This window comes from Pleurodeles waltl, chromosome 12 (assembly GCF_031143425.1).
Source record: "Pleurodeles waltl isolate 20211129_DDA chromosome 12, aPleWal1.hap1.20221129, whole genome shotgun sequence".
NCBI lineage: Eukaryota > Metazoa > Chordata > Amphibia > Caudata > Salamandridae > Pleurodeles > Pleurodeles waltl.
In genome coordinates this window covers 503333763-503348085 of record NC_090451.1, presented here as the reverse complement: position 1 = coordinate 503348085, position 14323 = coordinate 503333763, and the positions used below count along the sequence as shown (strand labels likewise).

At 45.7% G+C, this 14323-nt stretch overlaps 1 protein-coding gene across 2 annotated transcripts in view; it reads left to right on the top strand.

The window, feature by feature from the left end:
- The window catches only part of SLC7A6 (solute carrier family 7 member 6), a 433424-nt gene that overhangs the window by 338955 nt on the left and 80146 nt on the right, over window positions 1–14323 (top strand). The gene's annotated exons all lie outside the window — the stretch shown is intronic.

The following is a 14323-nucleotide window of genomic DNA, read 5'->3' as shown; positions in this document are numbered from 1 at the left end:
TACGACGGCCTCACCTACGATGGTCGATGGTCCTCTACGACGGCCTCACCTACGATGGTCGATGGTCCTCTACGAAGGCCTCACCTAAGATGGTCGATGGTCCTCTACGACGGCCTCACCTAAGATGGTCGATGGTCCTCTACGACGGCCTCACCTAAGATGGTCGATGGTCCTCTACTACGGCCTCACCTACGATGGTCCTCTATGACGGCCTCACCTACGATGGTCCTCTATGACGGCCTCACCTACGATGGTCCTCTATGACGGCCTCACCTACGATGGTCCTCTATGACGGCCTCACCTACGATGGTCCTCTGACGGCCTCACCTACGATGGTCCTCTGCGACAGCCTCACCTACGATGGTCCTCTGCGACAGCCTCACCTACGATGGTCCTCTGCGACAGCCTCACCTACGATGGTCCTCTGCGACGGCCTCACCTGCAATGGTTGTAGGTCTTCTACGACGGCCTCACCTGCAATGGTTGTAGGTCTTCTACGACGGCCTCACCTACAATGGTTGTAGGTCCTCTACGACGGCCTCACATACGATGGTCCTCTACGACGGCCTCACCTACGATGGTTGTAGGTCCTCTACGACGGCCTCACATACGATGGTTGTAGGTCCTCTACGACGGCCTCACATACGATGGTCCTCTACGACGGCCTCACCTACGATGGTTGTAGGTCCTCTACGACGGCCTCACATACGATGGTCCTCTACGACGGCCTCACCTACGATGGTCGTAGGTCCTCTACGACGGCCTCACCTACGATGGTCGATGGTCCTCTACGACGGCCTCACCTAAGATGGTCGATGGTCCTCTACGACGGCCTCACCTAAGATGGTCGATGGTCCTCTACGACGGCCTCACCTACGATGGTCCTCTATGACGGCCTCACCTACGATGGTCCTCTATGACGGCCTCACCTACGATGGTCCTCTGCGACAGCCTCTCCTACGATGGTCCTCTGCGACGGCCTCACCTGCGATGGTCGTAGGTCCTCTACGACGGCCTCACCTACAATGGTTGTAGGTCTTCTACGACGGCCTCACCTACAATGGTCCTCTACGACGGCCTCACCTACGATGGTCCTCTACGACGGCCTCACCTACGATGGTCGTAGGTCCTCTACGACGGCCTCACCTACGATGGTCGATGGTCCTCTACGACGGCCTCACCTAAGATGGTCGATGGTCCTCTACGACGGCCTCACCTAAGATGGTCGATGGTCCTCTACGACGGCCTCACCTACGATGGTCCTCTATGACGGCCTCACCTACGATGGTCCTCTATGACGGCCTCACCTACGATGGTCCTCTGCGACAGCCTCTCCTACGATGGTCCTCTGCGACGGCCTCACCTGCGATGGTCGTAGGTCCTCTATGACGGCCTCACCTACAATGGTTGTAGGTCTTCTACGACGGCCTCACCTACAATGGTCCTCTACGACGGCCTCACCTACAATGGTCCTCTACGACGGCCTCACCTAAGATGGTCGATGGTCCTCTACGACGGCCTCACCTAAGATGGTCGATGGTCCTCTACTACGGCCTCACCTACGATGGTCCTCTATGACGGCCTCACCTACGATGGTCCTCTATGACGGCCTCACCTACGATGGTCCTCTATGACGGCCTCACCTACGATGGTCCTCTATGACGGCCTCACCTACGATGGTCCTCTATGACGGCCTCACCTACGATGGTCCTCTGACGGCCTCACCTACGATGGTCCTCTGCGACAGTCTCACCTACGATGGTCCTCTGCGACAGCCTCACCTACGATGGTCCTCTGCGACAGCCTCACCTACGATGGTCTTCTGCGACGGCCTCACCTGCAATGGTTGTAGGTCTTCTACGACGGCCTCACCTGCAATGGTTGTAGGTCTTCTACGACGGCCTCACCTACAATGGTTGTAGGTCCTCTACGACAGCCTCACATACGATGGTCCTCTACGACGGCCTCACCTACGATGGTTGTAGGTCCTCTACGACGGCCTCACATACGATGGTCCTCTACGACGGCCTCACCTACGATGGTTGTAGGTCCTCTACGACGGCCTCACATACGATGGTCCTCTACGACGGCCTCACCTACGATGGTCGTAGGTCCTCTACGACGGCCTCACCTACGATGGTCGATGGTCCTCTACGACGGCCTCACCTAAGATGGTCGATGGTCCTCTACGACGGCCTCACCTAAGATGGTCGATGGTCCTCTACGACGGCCTCACCTACGATGGTCCTCTATGACGGCCTCACCTACGATGGTCCTCTATGACGGCCTCACCTACGATGGTCCTCTGCGACAGCCTCTCCTACGATGGTCCTCTGCGACGGCCTCACCTGCGATGGTCGTAGGTCCTCTACGACGGCCTCACCTACAATGGTTGTAGGTCTTCTACGACGGCCTCACCTACAATGGTCCTCTACGACGGCCTCACCTACGATGGTCCTCTGCGACGGCCTCACCTACGATGGTCCTCTGCGACGGCCTCACCTACGATGGTCCTCTGCGACGGCCTCACCTACGATGGTCCTCTGCGACGGCCTCACCTACGATGGTCCTCTGCGACGGCCTCACCTACGATGGTCCTCTGCGACGGCCTCACCTACGATGGTCCTCTGCGACGGCCTCACCTACGATGGTCCTCTGCGACGGCCTCACCTACGATGGTCCTCTGCGACGGCCTCACCTACGATGGTCCTCTGCGACGGCCTCACCTACGATGGTCCTCTGCGACGGCCTCACCTACGATGGTCCTCTGCGACGGCCTCACCTACGATGGTCCTCTGCGACGGCCTCACCTACGATGGTCCTCTGCGACGGCCTCACCTACGATGGTCCTCTGCGACGGCCTCACCTACGATGGTCCTCTATGACGGCCTCACCTACGATGGTCCTCTGACGGCCTCACTTACGATGGTCCTCTGACGGCCTCACTGATGGTTGTGATGGACAGCCTCATCTGTGATGGTTGTGATGGACAGCCTCATCTGTGGTGGTTGTGATGGACAGCCTCATCTGTGGTGGTTGTGATGGACAGCCTCATCTGTGGTGGTTGTGATGGACAGCCTCATCTGTGGTGGTTGTGATGGACAGCCTCATCTGTGGTGGTTGTGATGGGCAGCCTCATCTGTGATGGTTTTGTCTTCGACAGCCTCATCTGTGATGGTTTTGTCTTCGACAGCCTCATCTGTGATGGTTTTGTCTTCGACAGCCTCATCTGACTGCCTACAATGACCTAGTCCAAGGGTCCACATCCACAATGGCCTTGTCTCCTTATTCTTTGTGGAGGACAGCCTTGTCTATTACTGCATTCTTTACGACGGCCTCGTCTACGGCGAAGGACTCATCAGCAAACGTTGTCTAAATCAGTCCAGTCGTTTACATCCACCTCTTCGAGCTTGATGACAATACAGATTAAGACGAAAAATGTAATTCTCAACAAGAACAAAACACACATTATCCAGGATAATTTAGTGTTGAGCATTAAGGTACTAATGTGAGCATGTCTACAACAGTCGTATAGAGGGAGGCAATATATAGAGCAATTACACCACTCCTCCTCCAACTGCAGAGCATGAGTCCGGTCCATGTAGCTCTAGTACTGGACCTTCAGGGCATATCTCCCAACCAGATGAATTTTGGTGGTTTCCATACCCTTTGGAGCGAGCAACCGAACACTTCCAGCTTCCTGTAGCAAACAAGAAATTCGGTTTTCTTTTGTGTTTTTTATTTTTTATTTTATTTTTTTTATTTTAAATAGAAAAGCTGTAAAACCGATTCCACTTGCTCATATATCCAGTAGGAATTACAGTCATGGAAAACCCTGTCATTCATAATCCCATCTAACCAGCAGGTACACGTTCCTAGGTCCAATTATACTGTAAGGGCTGCCAATTCACTGGCAATATGGGGCAGGTATAGCCACCAGATGTGATCATATATGGCCATATAAATAAAATGTTTGCCGGAAGATGAAAAAAGAAATGCTGCTGTAGTGGAATGAGATGTCATCAAACGTCAACATGGATTGTGCTATAGGTAAAGCTTCAATAACTTTCCCACAACTGGCAGGGTCAGTGGTCCTTGGATGCTAAGGTTCAAGGCCACAAGAGTTATAATTTGATGAAGAAATATATCTAATATTTTTATTGTACCATGCAGATCCTATGTTTGGCAAGCACGTTGATGACTCCTTGCAAGCAAGGCTGACTCTTGACACTGCAAGATCTTTGGGGCATTACGATTTCGAAAGAAACTATCTTTAGAGGGATCCAAGAAAGACACTTAGCCATTGATAAGTATCTGACTTATCAACCCTCTGAGTAGCCCTTAGGCTAGCTACCTACAGTGACAACGTTCTGGTGCCGATTACACCATCCAGTGGGAAAAACAGTTCCAAAAATGTTGTCATTAATGGCAGAAAATGGCATCGGACAAAAGTCCTGGATCTCATCACATATAGATAGGTGTTACAGTTCACCCAGATTCCGCCCACTACTCCACCAAAACCTCATAACCATCTCCTTCGGAAGGAGGTGCTAGCTACACTGACCAAAGGTTCTATAGAGAAAGGCCTACATTCTCAGCAAGGAATAGGCTCCTATTCTCTGTTTTGCCTCATAAACCAGCATTCCCGCCCACTCATCAGAGTTCTTCCATTTGGATTCAAATCAGCTTTTTCAGGAGGGGCTTCCCCAACTTCGACAATTCATTGATAAAAACGCCAACGGCATGTCAAGTGCCCAAGGCCAAACAAGCTTACCTAAAGTTGTTTCACAAGCTAATATTCCTTGTGAATTATTAGAGATAATCAGCTCCCCCATCCAAGAAGATACTGTCTGTTTAGTTAGCTTTTGGGCATTGTGAGGGTCATTCTGACCCTGGCGGCCGGTGGCCGCCAGGGCCACCGACCACGGGAGCACCGCCAACAGGCTGGCGGTGCTCCAATGAGCATTCTGACCGCGGCGGTTCAGCCGCGGTCAGAAGCGGAAAGTCAGCGGTCTCCCGCTGACTTTCCGCTGCTCGTTTGAATCCTCCATGGCTGCGGAGCGCGCTCCGCAGCCATGAGGATTCTGACCCCCCCTACCGCCATCCAGTTCATGGCGGGAAAGCCGCCATGAACAGGATGGCGGTAGGGGGGGTCGCGGGGCCCCGCAAAGTATTTCAGTGTCTGCCTTGCAGACACTGAAATACGCAACGGGTGCCACTGCACCCGTCGCACCTTCCCACTCCGCCGGCTCGATTACGAGCCGGCATCCTCGTGGGAAGGGAGTTTTTCCCTGGGCTGGCGGGCGGTCTTTTGGAGACCGCCCGCCAGCCCAGGGAAAAACTCATAATACCCTCCGCGGTCTTCTGACCGCGGAGCGGTATAATGGAGGGCGGGATCCTGGCGGGCGGCCTCCGCCGCCCGCCAGGGTCATAATGAGGCCCTGTGTCCTCAGTGATAAATATGATTCCTCTTGTAAGCCTGAAAATGAATGCCTTACAGGAGCAGCTTCAAAAACAATAGATTAAATCAAACAAATCATTTGAGGGCCCGATGGATTTCACTTAGGTATGACGGACGCTCTAGTCTGGCGGTCTGACTACAAATGCTTCTGTGGAAAGCTGGGACAGTCATCTACTGAATTTCTAATTTGAGGAAAGTGGTCTCTGCTCCAGAAGAGCATACATATCACTCGCCTAGATTTCAAAGCCATCTACTCAGTTTCCAAAGTTTTCTGCCAATGTAGCAGAGTTTTCGGTATTTGTTCGCAAGGACAATACCACCAGCATACAATACGTGAATAAACAAAGCGACCTAAGATCTTTGCTACTGTCCAAGGAAAATCAGGAAATCTGAAGCCGGCTAACAACACACAGGGTAACTCTTCAGGCTGACCATATTCTCTGGATTAGAACTCTTATAGCAGATATGTTAAACAAAACTGGAAACAGCCTCCAAGAAGGGTAGTTTGATCATTCGGCTCTAAGTATGATCTTGTTCTGGGGCAAACCGGCTCTGCATCCCTTTACAACAAACAAAACCTGCAAATGCCAGTTCTGTGCAAGTTGGCATCCACATCCAGCATCTTGGAGGAATGTCTTTCAGTAGATGGTCCAGGATCTATACCTACCTTTTTCCCCAATGCCTTTAATACAAAAGATTCTCACCAAGAGGAAAGCAAAGCAGTGTTGTCTTATCCTGATAGCTCTTAGGTGGCTAGCACAGCATTTCTTCGCTGAGCGTCTCCTGCTATTAAAATACAACCACATTCACCTCAACATTCTGTAAACTTTTGATGAAAAACTAATGGCAGGCCCTTCATCTGGATCGGACTTCTCTCCTCTTATAGGCACAGCTCCTAAATTCCATCAATTCAAAGATCTCAATATTTTTCAGGACTGCAGGTGTGTTCCCTTGAAGTCAAAGCGGAAGCCACAATAAAAAAGACATGTAAACGTTAGTGGCAACGTTTCTGCCTATGGCGCCAGAAAATCAAACCTGTATTCTCTACTAACATAATCTGCCAAATAACTATCCTATCTCCTCTCACTAGCTCAGGCACAGTTGGTACAGGCATCTGTTAAAGTACAGCTTACAGCAATATCAAGATAGATAGTAATCACATTTTCTCTGTCTACTCTTGCAGAATCATCAAACAGTTCATAAAAGATGTATTCAGTTTTTTCCTACAGTAAGGGCTCCTTCCTTGGACTGGCACCTGAACATAATTCTGTTTCAACTCATGAAGAGTTAATTCGAACCCATTCACAGAGAACACCTCATATTTCTCACATGGAAGGTCGTCTTGTTACTAGAGCTCACCCCGCAAAGTAGGATAGAGGAGATACAAGCTTTCTCAACTCAAGACCCGCCTTGGGTCTCACAGGCAATTTAGTACTTCTGTGAACCAATCCACAAATTTATTCCCATGGTTCCTTCAAATTTTGCCTTAATGAACCTATAATATTTTGGACTTTTCTCCTGACTTCAACATCACCAGCTTGAGAGGTTTATTCATACTCTAGGTATTAAGTGATATCTAAAATTTCTACTTACATCACACTAAACATAAACAACTCATATGAACTGACCAACTGTTGGACTCAGATAGACACACTTGTAAGGGTGCTGCAGTCACAATCAGTGCAATTCAGTTCTGCTACTCAAAGACTAGCAATCTCCTCACAGAGAAAACTAGGGTGCATTCAACTTGGGCAGTTTCCACTTCCACTTCAACTACTTTGTTTGCGTAAGTACCTCTGGACAAGATATGTCATGCTTCGACTTTGAAAAGTGTGCAAATAATTCATGCAGCATTATTTCCTGGAGTCGGGACAGCACAGCCATACAGTGGTTGGATAGGTTTTACTATACTACTTAATTCATTAAGGGGAGCCTTTTTTTGTTCCATGTGTATGTATTTATTCATACAGATTTTAATGTATGATGTGTATACATGGGTATGCATATATAGCTATATATATGTGTGTGTGTGTGTGTATATATTTATATATATTATTGCATATGAATGTTATGTATATTTCTTTCCACCATCCGCTGTTTGTGCTAATATTATAAGATATACAATATATAGTTGCAACTTGCTATTCTGATTCAAGCATGTGAATCTATGAAAGATCCAATACTGGAGAAGAAAATAAGTTACTTACCTGTAACTGCAGTTCTTCAGTATTGGTATCGTTCATAGATTCACATGCGACCCACCCTCCTCCTCAGAGAGGCTCTCCTTATAGCTTGGGATTATCTATTACCGCTGTCTGGTTCGGACATGTTTCCTCTCGCTCCAATATTTTCGATTTGGAAACTTTATAATAAATCTATTTCACCGTCCGTATTGTTTCGATCGTGTTTCCATCTGTAATCGAGGCGAAAGAACCGTCAAAAACCAGAGAACACCCTTTTGGGCGCACGCCCCCAACTCGGGCCTGTTCAGGCCTACCACACCGAAGCCTGATGGATCGGACTCCATTCAAAATCTGTCCCTAATGCCGCGTGAAATTTCAACACGTGGTATGTAATCTCTGTCTCTCTTCCGAGCATTGAGAAGAAGACTGAAGCCTGCCGGTCGTTCTGGTCGAAAAAGACACTGCGTGATGGGAGAGCCAGAAGACTTGATATAGCGTCGAAAAATACAGAGTACATTGACACCGTAGAAGAACATGCTCAGACTGCAGTTTCCATTCAGGACACAGATTCTGAAGCAGACTCGGCTGAAGATAGCCAACCAATCACTGCGGTTCAGTATGTGAGAACAACTACCCCTACGCCCACTACGAAAAGACCAGTTAAGGCCTTGGGTGCACCACTGCCTGAGAGCCATGGTTCCACCCGAAAGAAAATAGTCGGCGACTGACCTTCGGGTCGGTGCCGAAAAAGGCCACACCCGTTTTGATGCAGGAGTTGAGCAAATCCATTAAAAGCTCCACATCCAAGCTGGCATCCACACTCTTTGGAGTCGAAAGTCCAACGTCTAGCTTTTGAGTCGAAACCACAGGCTGTATCTTTGGGACAGAAAAAGTTGTCAACTTCTGAGCCGAAAAAATATTCTTATACAGAGAAACAAGGACTTTCGAGCTGATTAAAGCAGAGCTCAAAGACATTCAACGAACAGTCCTCTAAATCGCCTAAAACATCCGAATATATTTCTGAAGATTCAGACATTCAGCCTATACTCTAAATCATGGACGCCAAACAATCAAGGATACATATCCAAAAAAAGACTGGGAGGATCATTGCTTCACCTCCTCCACAAACCAAAAGAAAGTTGGCGTTTAAAGAACATCTTGATACCGCTCCCCCCACCAGCTAAAATCTTTAAAAGGAAGGAGAAACCATTACCTTTACAAAATTCTCCACCACATTTGCCACAACTTTATTTCTCACCACCACCCATTAGCCCACCACCATTGCCTTCACCAACACACTCCCATACTTCGTCACATGGTTATACAGTTGATCCCTGGGATTTTTATGACCCAGACCTCTATCCTTCCAAACCTTCGCCTCCAGAGGATAGCACAGCATATACACAGGTCATTTCAAGAGCAGCTGCGTACCATGGGGTACTGATGCACATGGAGCCTTTAGAAGATTTCCTTATCAACATATTATCCTCCACACATTCACAATACCAGTGCTGCCAATGTTGCCTGGCATGCTCAGGCATGCAGACAAAATATTTAAAGAACCTGTTAAGGCTAGAATTTTAACACCACGTATAGACAAAAAATACAAGCCTGCACCCAACAGACCCAACTTACACCACGCAACAGGTACCTCCAGACTCTGTTGTCGTCAGCGCTGCTAGAAGAAGGGCCAATAGCCAATCTTCAGGGGATACCCCTCCCCCTGACAAAGAAAGCAGGAAGTTTGATGCTGCTGTTAAGAGGGTAGCTACACAGGCATCTAACCAATGGCGCATTGCCAATTCACAAGCCTTACTAGCAAGATATGATAGGGCACACTGGGACGAAATGCAGGAATTGTTACAACACCTGCCAAAGGAACATCAAAAAAGGGCTCAACAAATTGGAGAATAAGGTCAGGCAATAAGCAACAACCAAATAAGGTCTGCTATTGATGCTGCAGATACAGCAGCCAGGAGTGTAAATACTGTCATAGCCATACATAGGCATGCATGGTTAAGATCTTCTGGTTTCAAACCAGAAATACAACAAGCAGTGCTAAATATGCCATTTGACAATAAAACCTATTTGGTCCTGAGGTTAACACAACAATCGAAAAACTCAGGAAAGATTCAGACACTGCAAAGGCTATGGGGGCTCTATACACAACACTTTATAGAGGCTTCGTTCGTAAACAGCAATTTAGAGGAGGTTTCAATCCACAATCTACAGATGCTTCCACCTTCCAACCTAAACAAGGCCAACAGCAGTACCAAAGAGGAGCATTTAGAGGCTCTTATAGAGGCCAACACTTCAGAGCCAGAGGAACATTCCAAGCCTCAAAGAGTGCCACCACTCCATCAAAACTCCCAATGGCAAAATATCACCACAGACCAATGGGTACTTTCAATTATCCGCAATGGTTATTACATAGAACTGATTTATACTCCTCAAAACATTCCTCCTCGTTACCACAGGTTGTCCCCAGAACACAACATTCTGTTACAAGTACAATCACTACAACTAAAAGAAGCAATAGAATTTGCTCCAAAATCTCAACACGGAAAAGAGATATGTTCACTATACTTCCTCATTCCCAAAAAGGATGGCACTCACAGACCCATTCTAGATCTCAGACCACTAAATCTATATATCCTGTCAGAACACTTTCACATGGTAACTCTGCAGGACGTCATTCCGCGACTACAAAAACAAGATTACATGACTGCATTAGATCTCAAAGATGCATATTTTCATATCCCCATACATCTAGCTCATCGAAAATACCTAAGGTTTGTGATAGCGGGAAACCACTACTAATTCAAAGTTCTACCATTCGGCATAACAGCTCCAAGAGTTTTCACAAAACGTATAGCGGTAGTAGCAGCTTACCTAAAAAGACAACACATACATGTCTTTCCTTATCTAGACGATTGGCTAATAAAATCAAGCAACATTTTACAGTGTCAACAGCACACACAATAGAAAACCTAAACACACACACACACACACACACACACACACACTAGGGTTCACAATCAATTACCAAAAATCTAATCTTCAACCAGCACAGGTTCAGCCTTACCTAGGTGCTGTTCTCAATACACAAAAAGCCTTAGCCTATCCAAATACATAAAGGATACAAGCTTTTCACAACCTCATACCACAAATACAGCCAAATCAACATTACACTGTAAGGTTTATCATGAGACTATTGGACATGATGGCACCCTGCATAGCAATAGTACAGCATGCAAGATTAAACATAACACTACAACAGTGCCTCTCACAGCAATGGTCCCAAACACAGGGTCAATTGCAAGATCTAGTGTTAAACCGCACAAGTCCCTTCAATGGTGGGATCACAACAATTTAATGAAGGGCAGTCATTTCAGGGCCCTGTGCCTCAGACCACAATAACTAATGCATCAATGATAGGCTGGGGAGTGGAATTCAGCACAGTCAATTTACCACGTAAACCATTTAGAATTGTTAGCTGTGTTCCTTATCCTAAAAGCTTTTCAACTCCTTTTCAAACACAAAACTGTCTTGATAAAAACAGACAATATGACAATGATATATTGTCTGAAGAAACAAGAGGGGGCACATTCATCTCAACTGTCCCTTCTAGCCCAAACAATTTGGAAATGGGCAATTCCAATCACATTTACTTACCAGCAGAATACATCCCAGGAATACACAATCAGCTAGCGGACCTGCTAAGCAAGACACAGCAACAGATACACGAATGGGAGATTCACTCTCAGGTACTTCAACAGTACTTTCAAATGTGGGGGACACCAGAAATAGATCTCTTAGTGACAAGCGAAAACGCAAAAAGCCAAAATTTCGCATCCAGGCTCCCACACGCTCTGTCCAAGGGCAATGCTCTATGGGTCAACTGGTCAGGGATATTTATTTATGCTTTTGCCCCTCTCCAGATAATTCCATCTCTGGTCAACAAACTGTCAAACTTCTCTCACCATGATACTCATAAGCCCCCCCACGTGAGCATGTCTACATTGGTACACAACACTCCTAAATCTGTCAGTAGTGCCTCATTGCAAACTTCTAAACAGACCGGATTTGTTCACACAAAACAAAGGTCAAATCAGACATCCCAATCCCAGTGTTCTAAACTTAGCGATTTGGCTCCTGAAGTCATAGCATTTGGATACTTGCAATTTCCATTAGAATGTATGGCAGTTTTCAAACAAGCATGCAAACCTACAACTAGGCAATGCTATGCTAACAAGTGGAAACGTTTTGTTTATTACTATCAACCTAACGATATAGACCCACTTACAGCATCAATACAAGATATTGTATGCTACCTACTTCATTTACAAAAAAGCAGATTTAGCTTTTTCCTCTATTAAAATTAATCTTACTGCTACATCAGCGTACTTACAAACCACACATCATACTTCTCTCTTCAGAGTCCCAGTCATGAAAGCCTTTATGGAATGACTTAAATGTATTATTCCACCAAGAACCCCACCAGTTCCTGCATGGAATCTCAATAATGTACTCACAAGATTAATGGGACCACCATTCGAGTTCATACATTCATGTGATATTCAAATTCTCACTTGGGAAGTTGCTTTTTTAGTAGCAATTACTTCATTATGAAGAGTAAGTGAAATACAAGCATTCACTCTAGAGGAACCATTTTTCCAAGTACATAAACATAAAGTTGTACTTAAGACAAATTAATTGTTTTTGCCAAAAGTAGTTTCTCTTTTTCACATTAACTAATCAGTGGAATTGCCAGTCTTCTTCCCACAGCCAGACTCGACTGCTGAAAGAGCTCTTCATACTCTTGACCTTAAAAGAGCTCTAATGTATTACATTGATAGAACAAAAGAGTTTAGGAAATCTAAACAGCTTTTAGTAGCTTTCCAACAGCCACATAAAGGAAATCCCATCTCTAAACAAGGATTAGCTAGATGGATTGTAAGATGTATTCAAACATGTTACATTAAAGCAAAAAGACAACTTTCGATAACTCCTAATGCTCATTCCACTAGGAAAAAAGGTGCTTCTATGGCATTTTTAGGAAACATACCAATGACAAAGCTGCCACATGATCCACACCACATATATCTACAAAGCATTACTGTGTGGATGTATTTTCAAAGCAACAGGCCAATGTTGGTCAAGCTGAACTTGAAACATTATTTCAAACTACTTCAACTCCTACAGGCTAGCCACCGCTTTTTTGGGAGAAGGACTGCTTTTTAGTCTACACATAGCATGTGTATCTGCAGCTACACATGCCATCGAACAGAAAATGTCACTTACCCAGTGTACATCTGTTCGTGGCATGTAGTGCTGCAAATTCACATGCACCCTCCCTCCTCCCCGGAAGCCTGTAGTTGTTGCAGTTTTTATTTGTACATATGTGTGTATATATGTATATATATTTACATTTACTTGGACATCTTATTTACTTATTACATTTAGTTGCACATTTACATTCTCTCACTCTATCACCCTTCTGCGGGGAAAACAATCTAACAAAGGAGTCTATGCCCATGCGCACTTTTACCGCGAGGAGGAGTCACTTGATCCCGTGACTCGAAAAAAGTCTTCTTCGAAGAAAAACAACTTGTAACACTCCGAGACCAACACTAGATCGCGGAAGCTATGCATAGCATGTGAATCTGCAGCACTATATGCCTCGAACAGATGTAGACTGGGTGAGTGACATTTTCCATACTGCTTTATTAAGTTACTGTGGGACTCCCACTTCGATGATGTGAAATGATTCAAACATGTAAATCCATGAAAGATATCAGTACTGGAGAATTGCAGTTACAGGTAGGTAACTAATTTACTTACCTGTAAACCAAGTTATCCTTGGGGGAATCTCTATTGAAATCATAAGCAACCTGCTCTCCTTCCAGGTGACTAAAGGAAGCTGATGGCCCCCCTGTAGCAGTATCCTTTGTGTTCTCAATAAAGAAAAAACAAACCAAAAAAAATTGACAATTGCTTAGGAGAGAGCCTGATGGGACATTAATGGATTTGGATTCCTTAAAGCTACAATGTCAGTTTTCCAGTTTTATGTCTGTAGTCGGTTTGGCTACAGTTCCCTGTCATTTCCTGTCGTCTCATTTAAAAATGGTAATTAAATTGTTTTTTCCTTGTCATCTAGTTCCCCAGGTGCCTTTTTATACGTTTAAATAGGTGATGGATTTTAAGGAACATAGATGGAATTACGCAGTATGTCCTTTCAAAGTGCTAAATTGATTTACATTAAATAAGAAGATATGGCTTTTTTAATGAAAAGCAAATATTTTTTTATTTTTAAGGTGATCAGACATCCCGCATTTGGGCAGGACAATCCAGTGCTTGTGATTTCAATGGAGATTCTCCTGAAGGAGAACTGGCATGACATGCAAGTAGCTAATCTGACACCTGTGCATCTGAAACTCATTTAAATTATTTATAACTTGGGAAGACGTCACAGACAGTGGCTGTGGGAACAGAGGCCTAGTACCTTGAAATCAATGCTTCAGGTTTGGGCATAAAACATTATTTTACAGATTTCTTCCTTTTATAGCACAGCACTAGAAATCGGAAAACCAGTACGCACGATTAAAAAAATAAAATAAAAAATAACCAACATCAATGGGCAAATCCTGTTACCAGATTTTCATGATCGGATGCAATA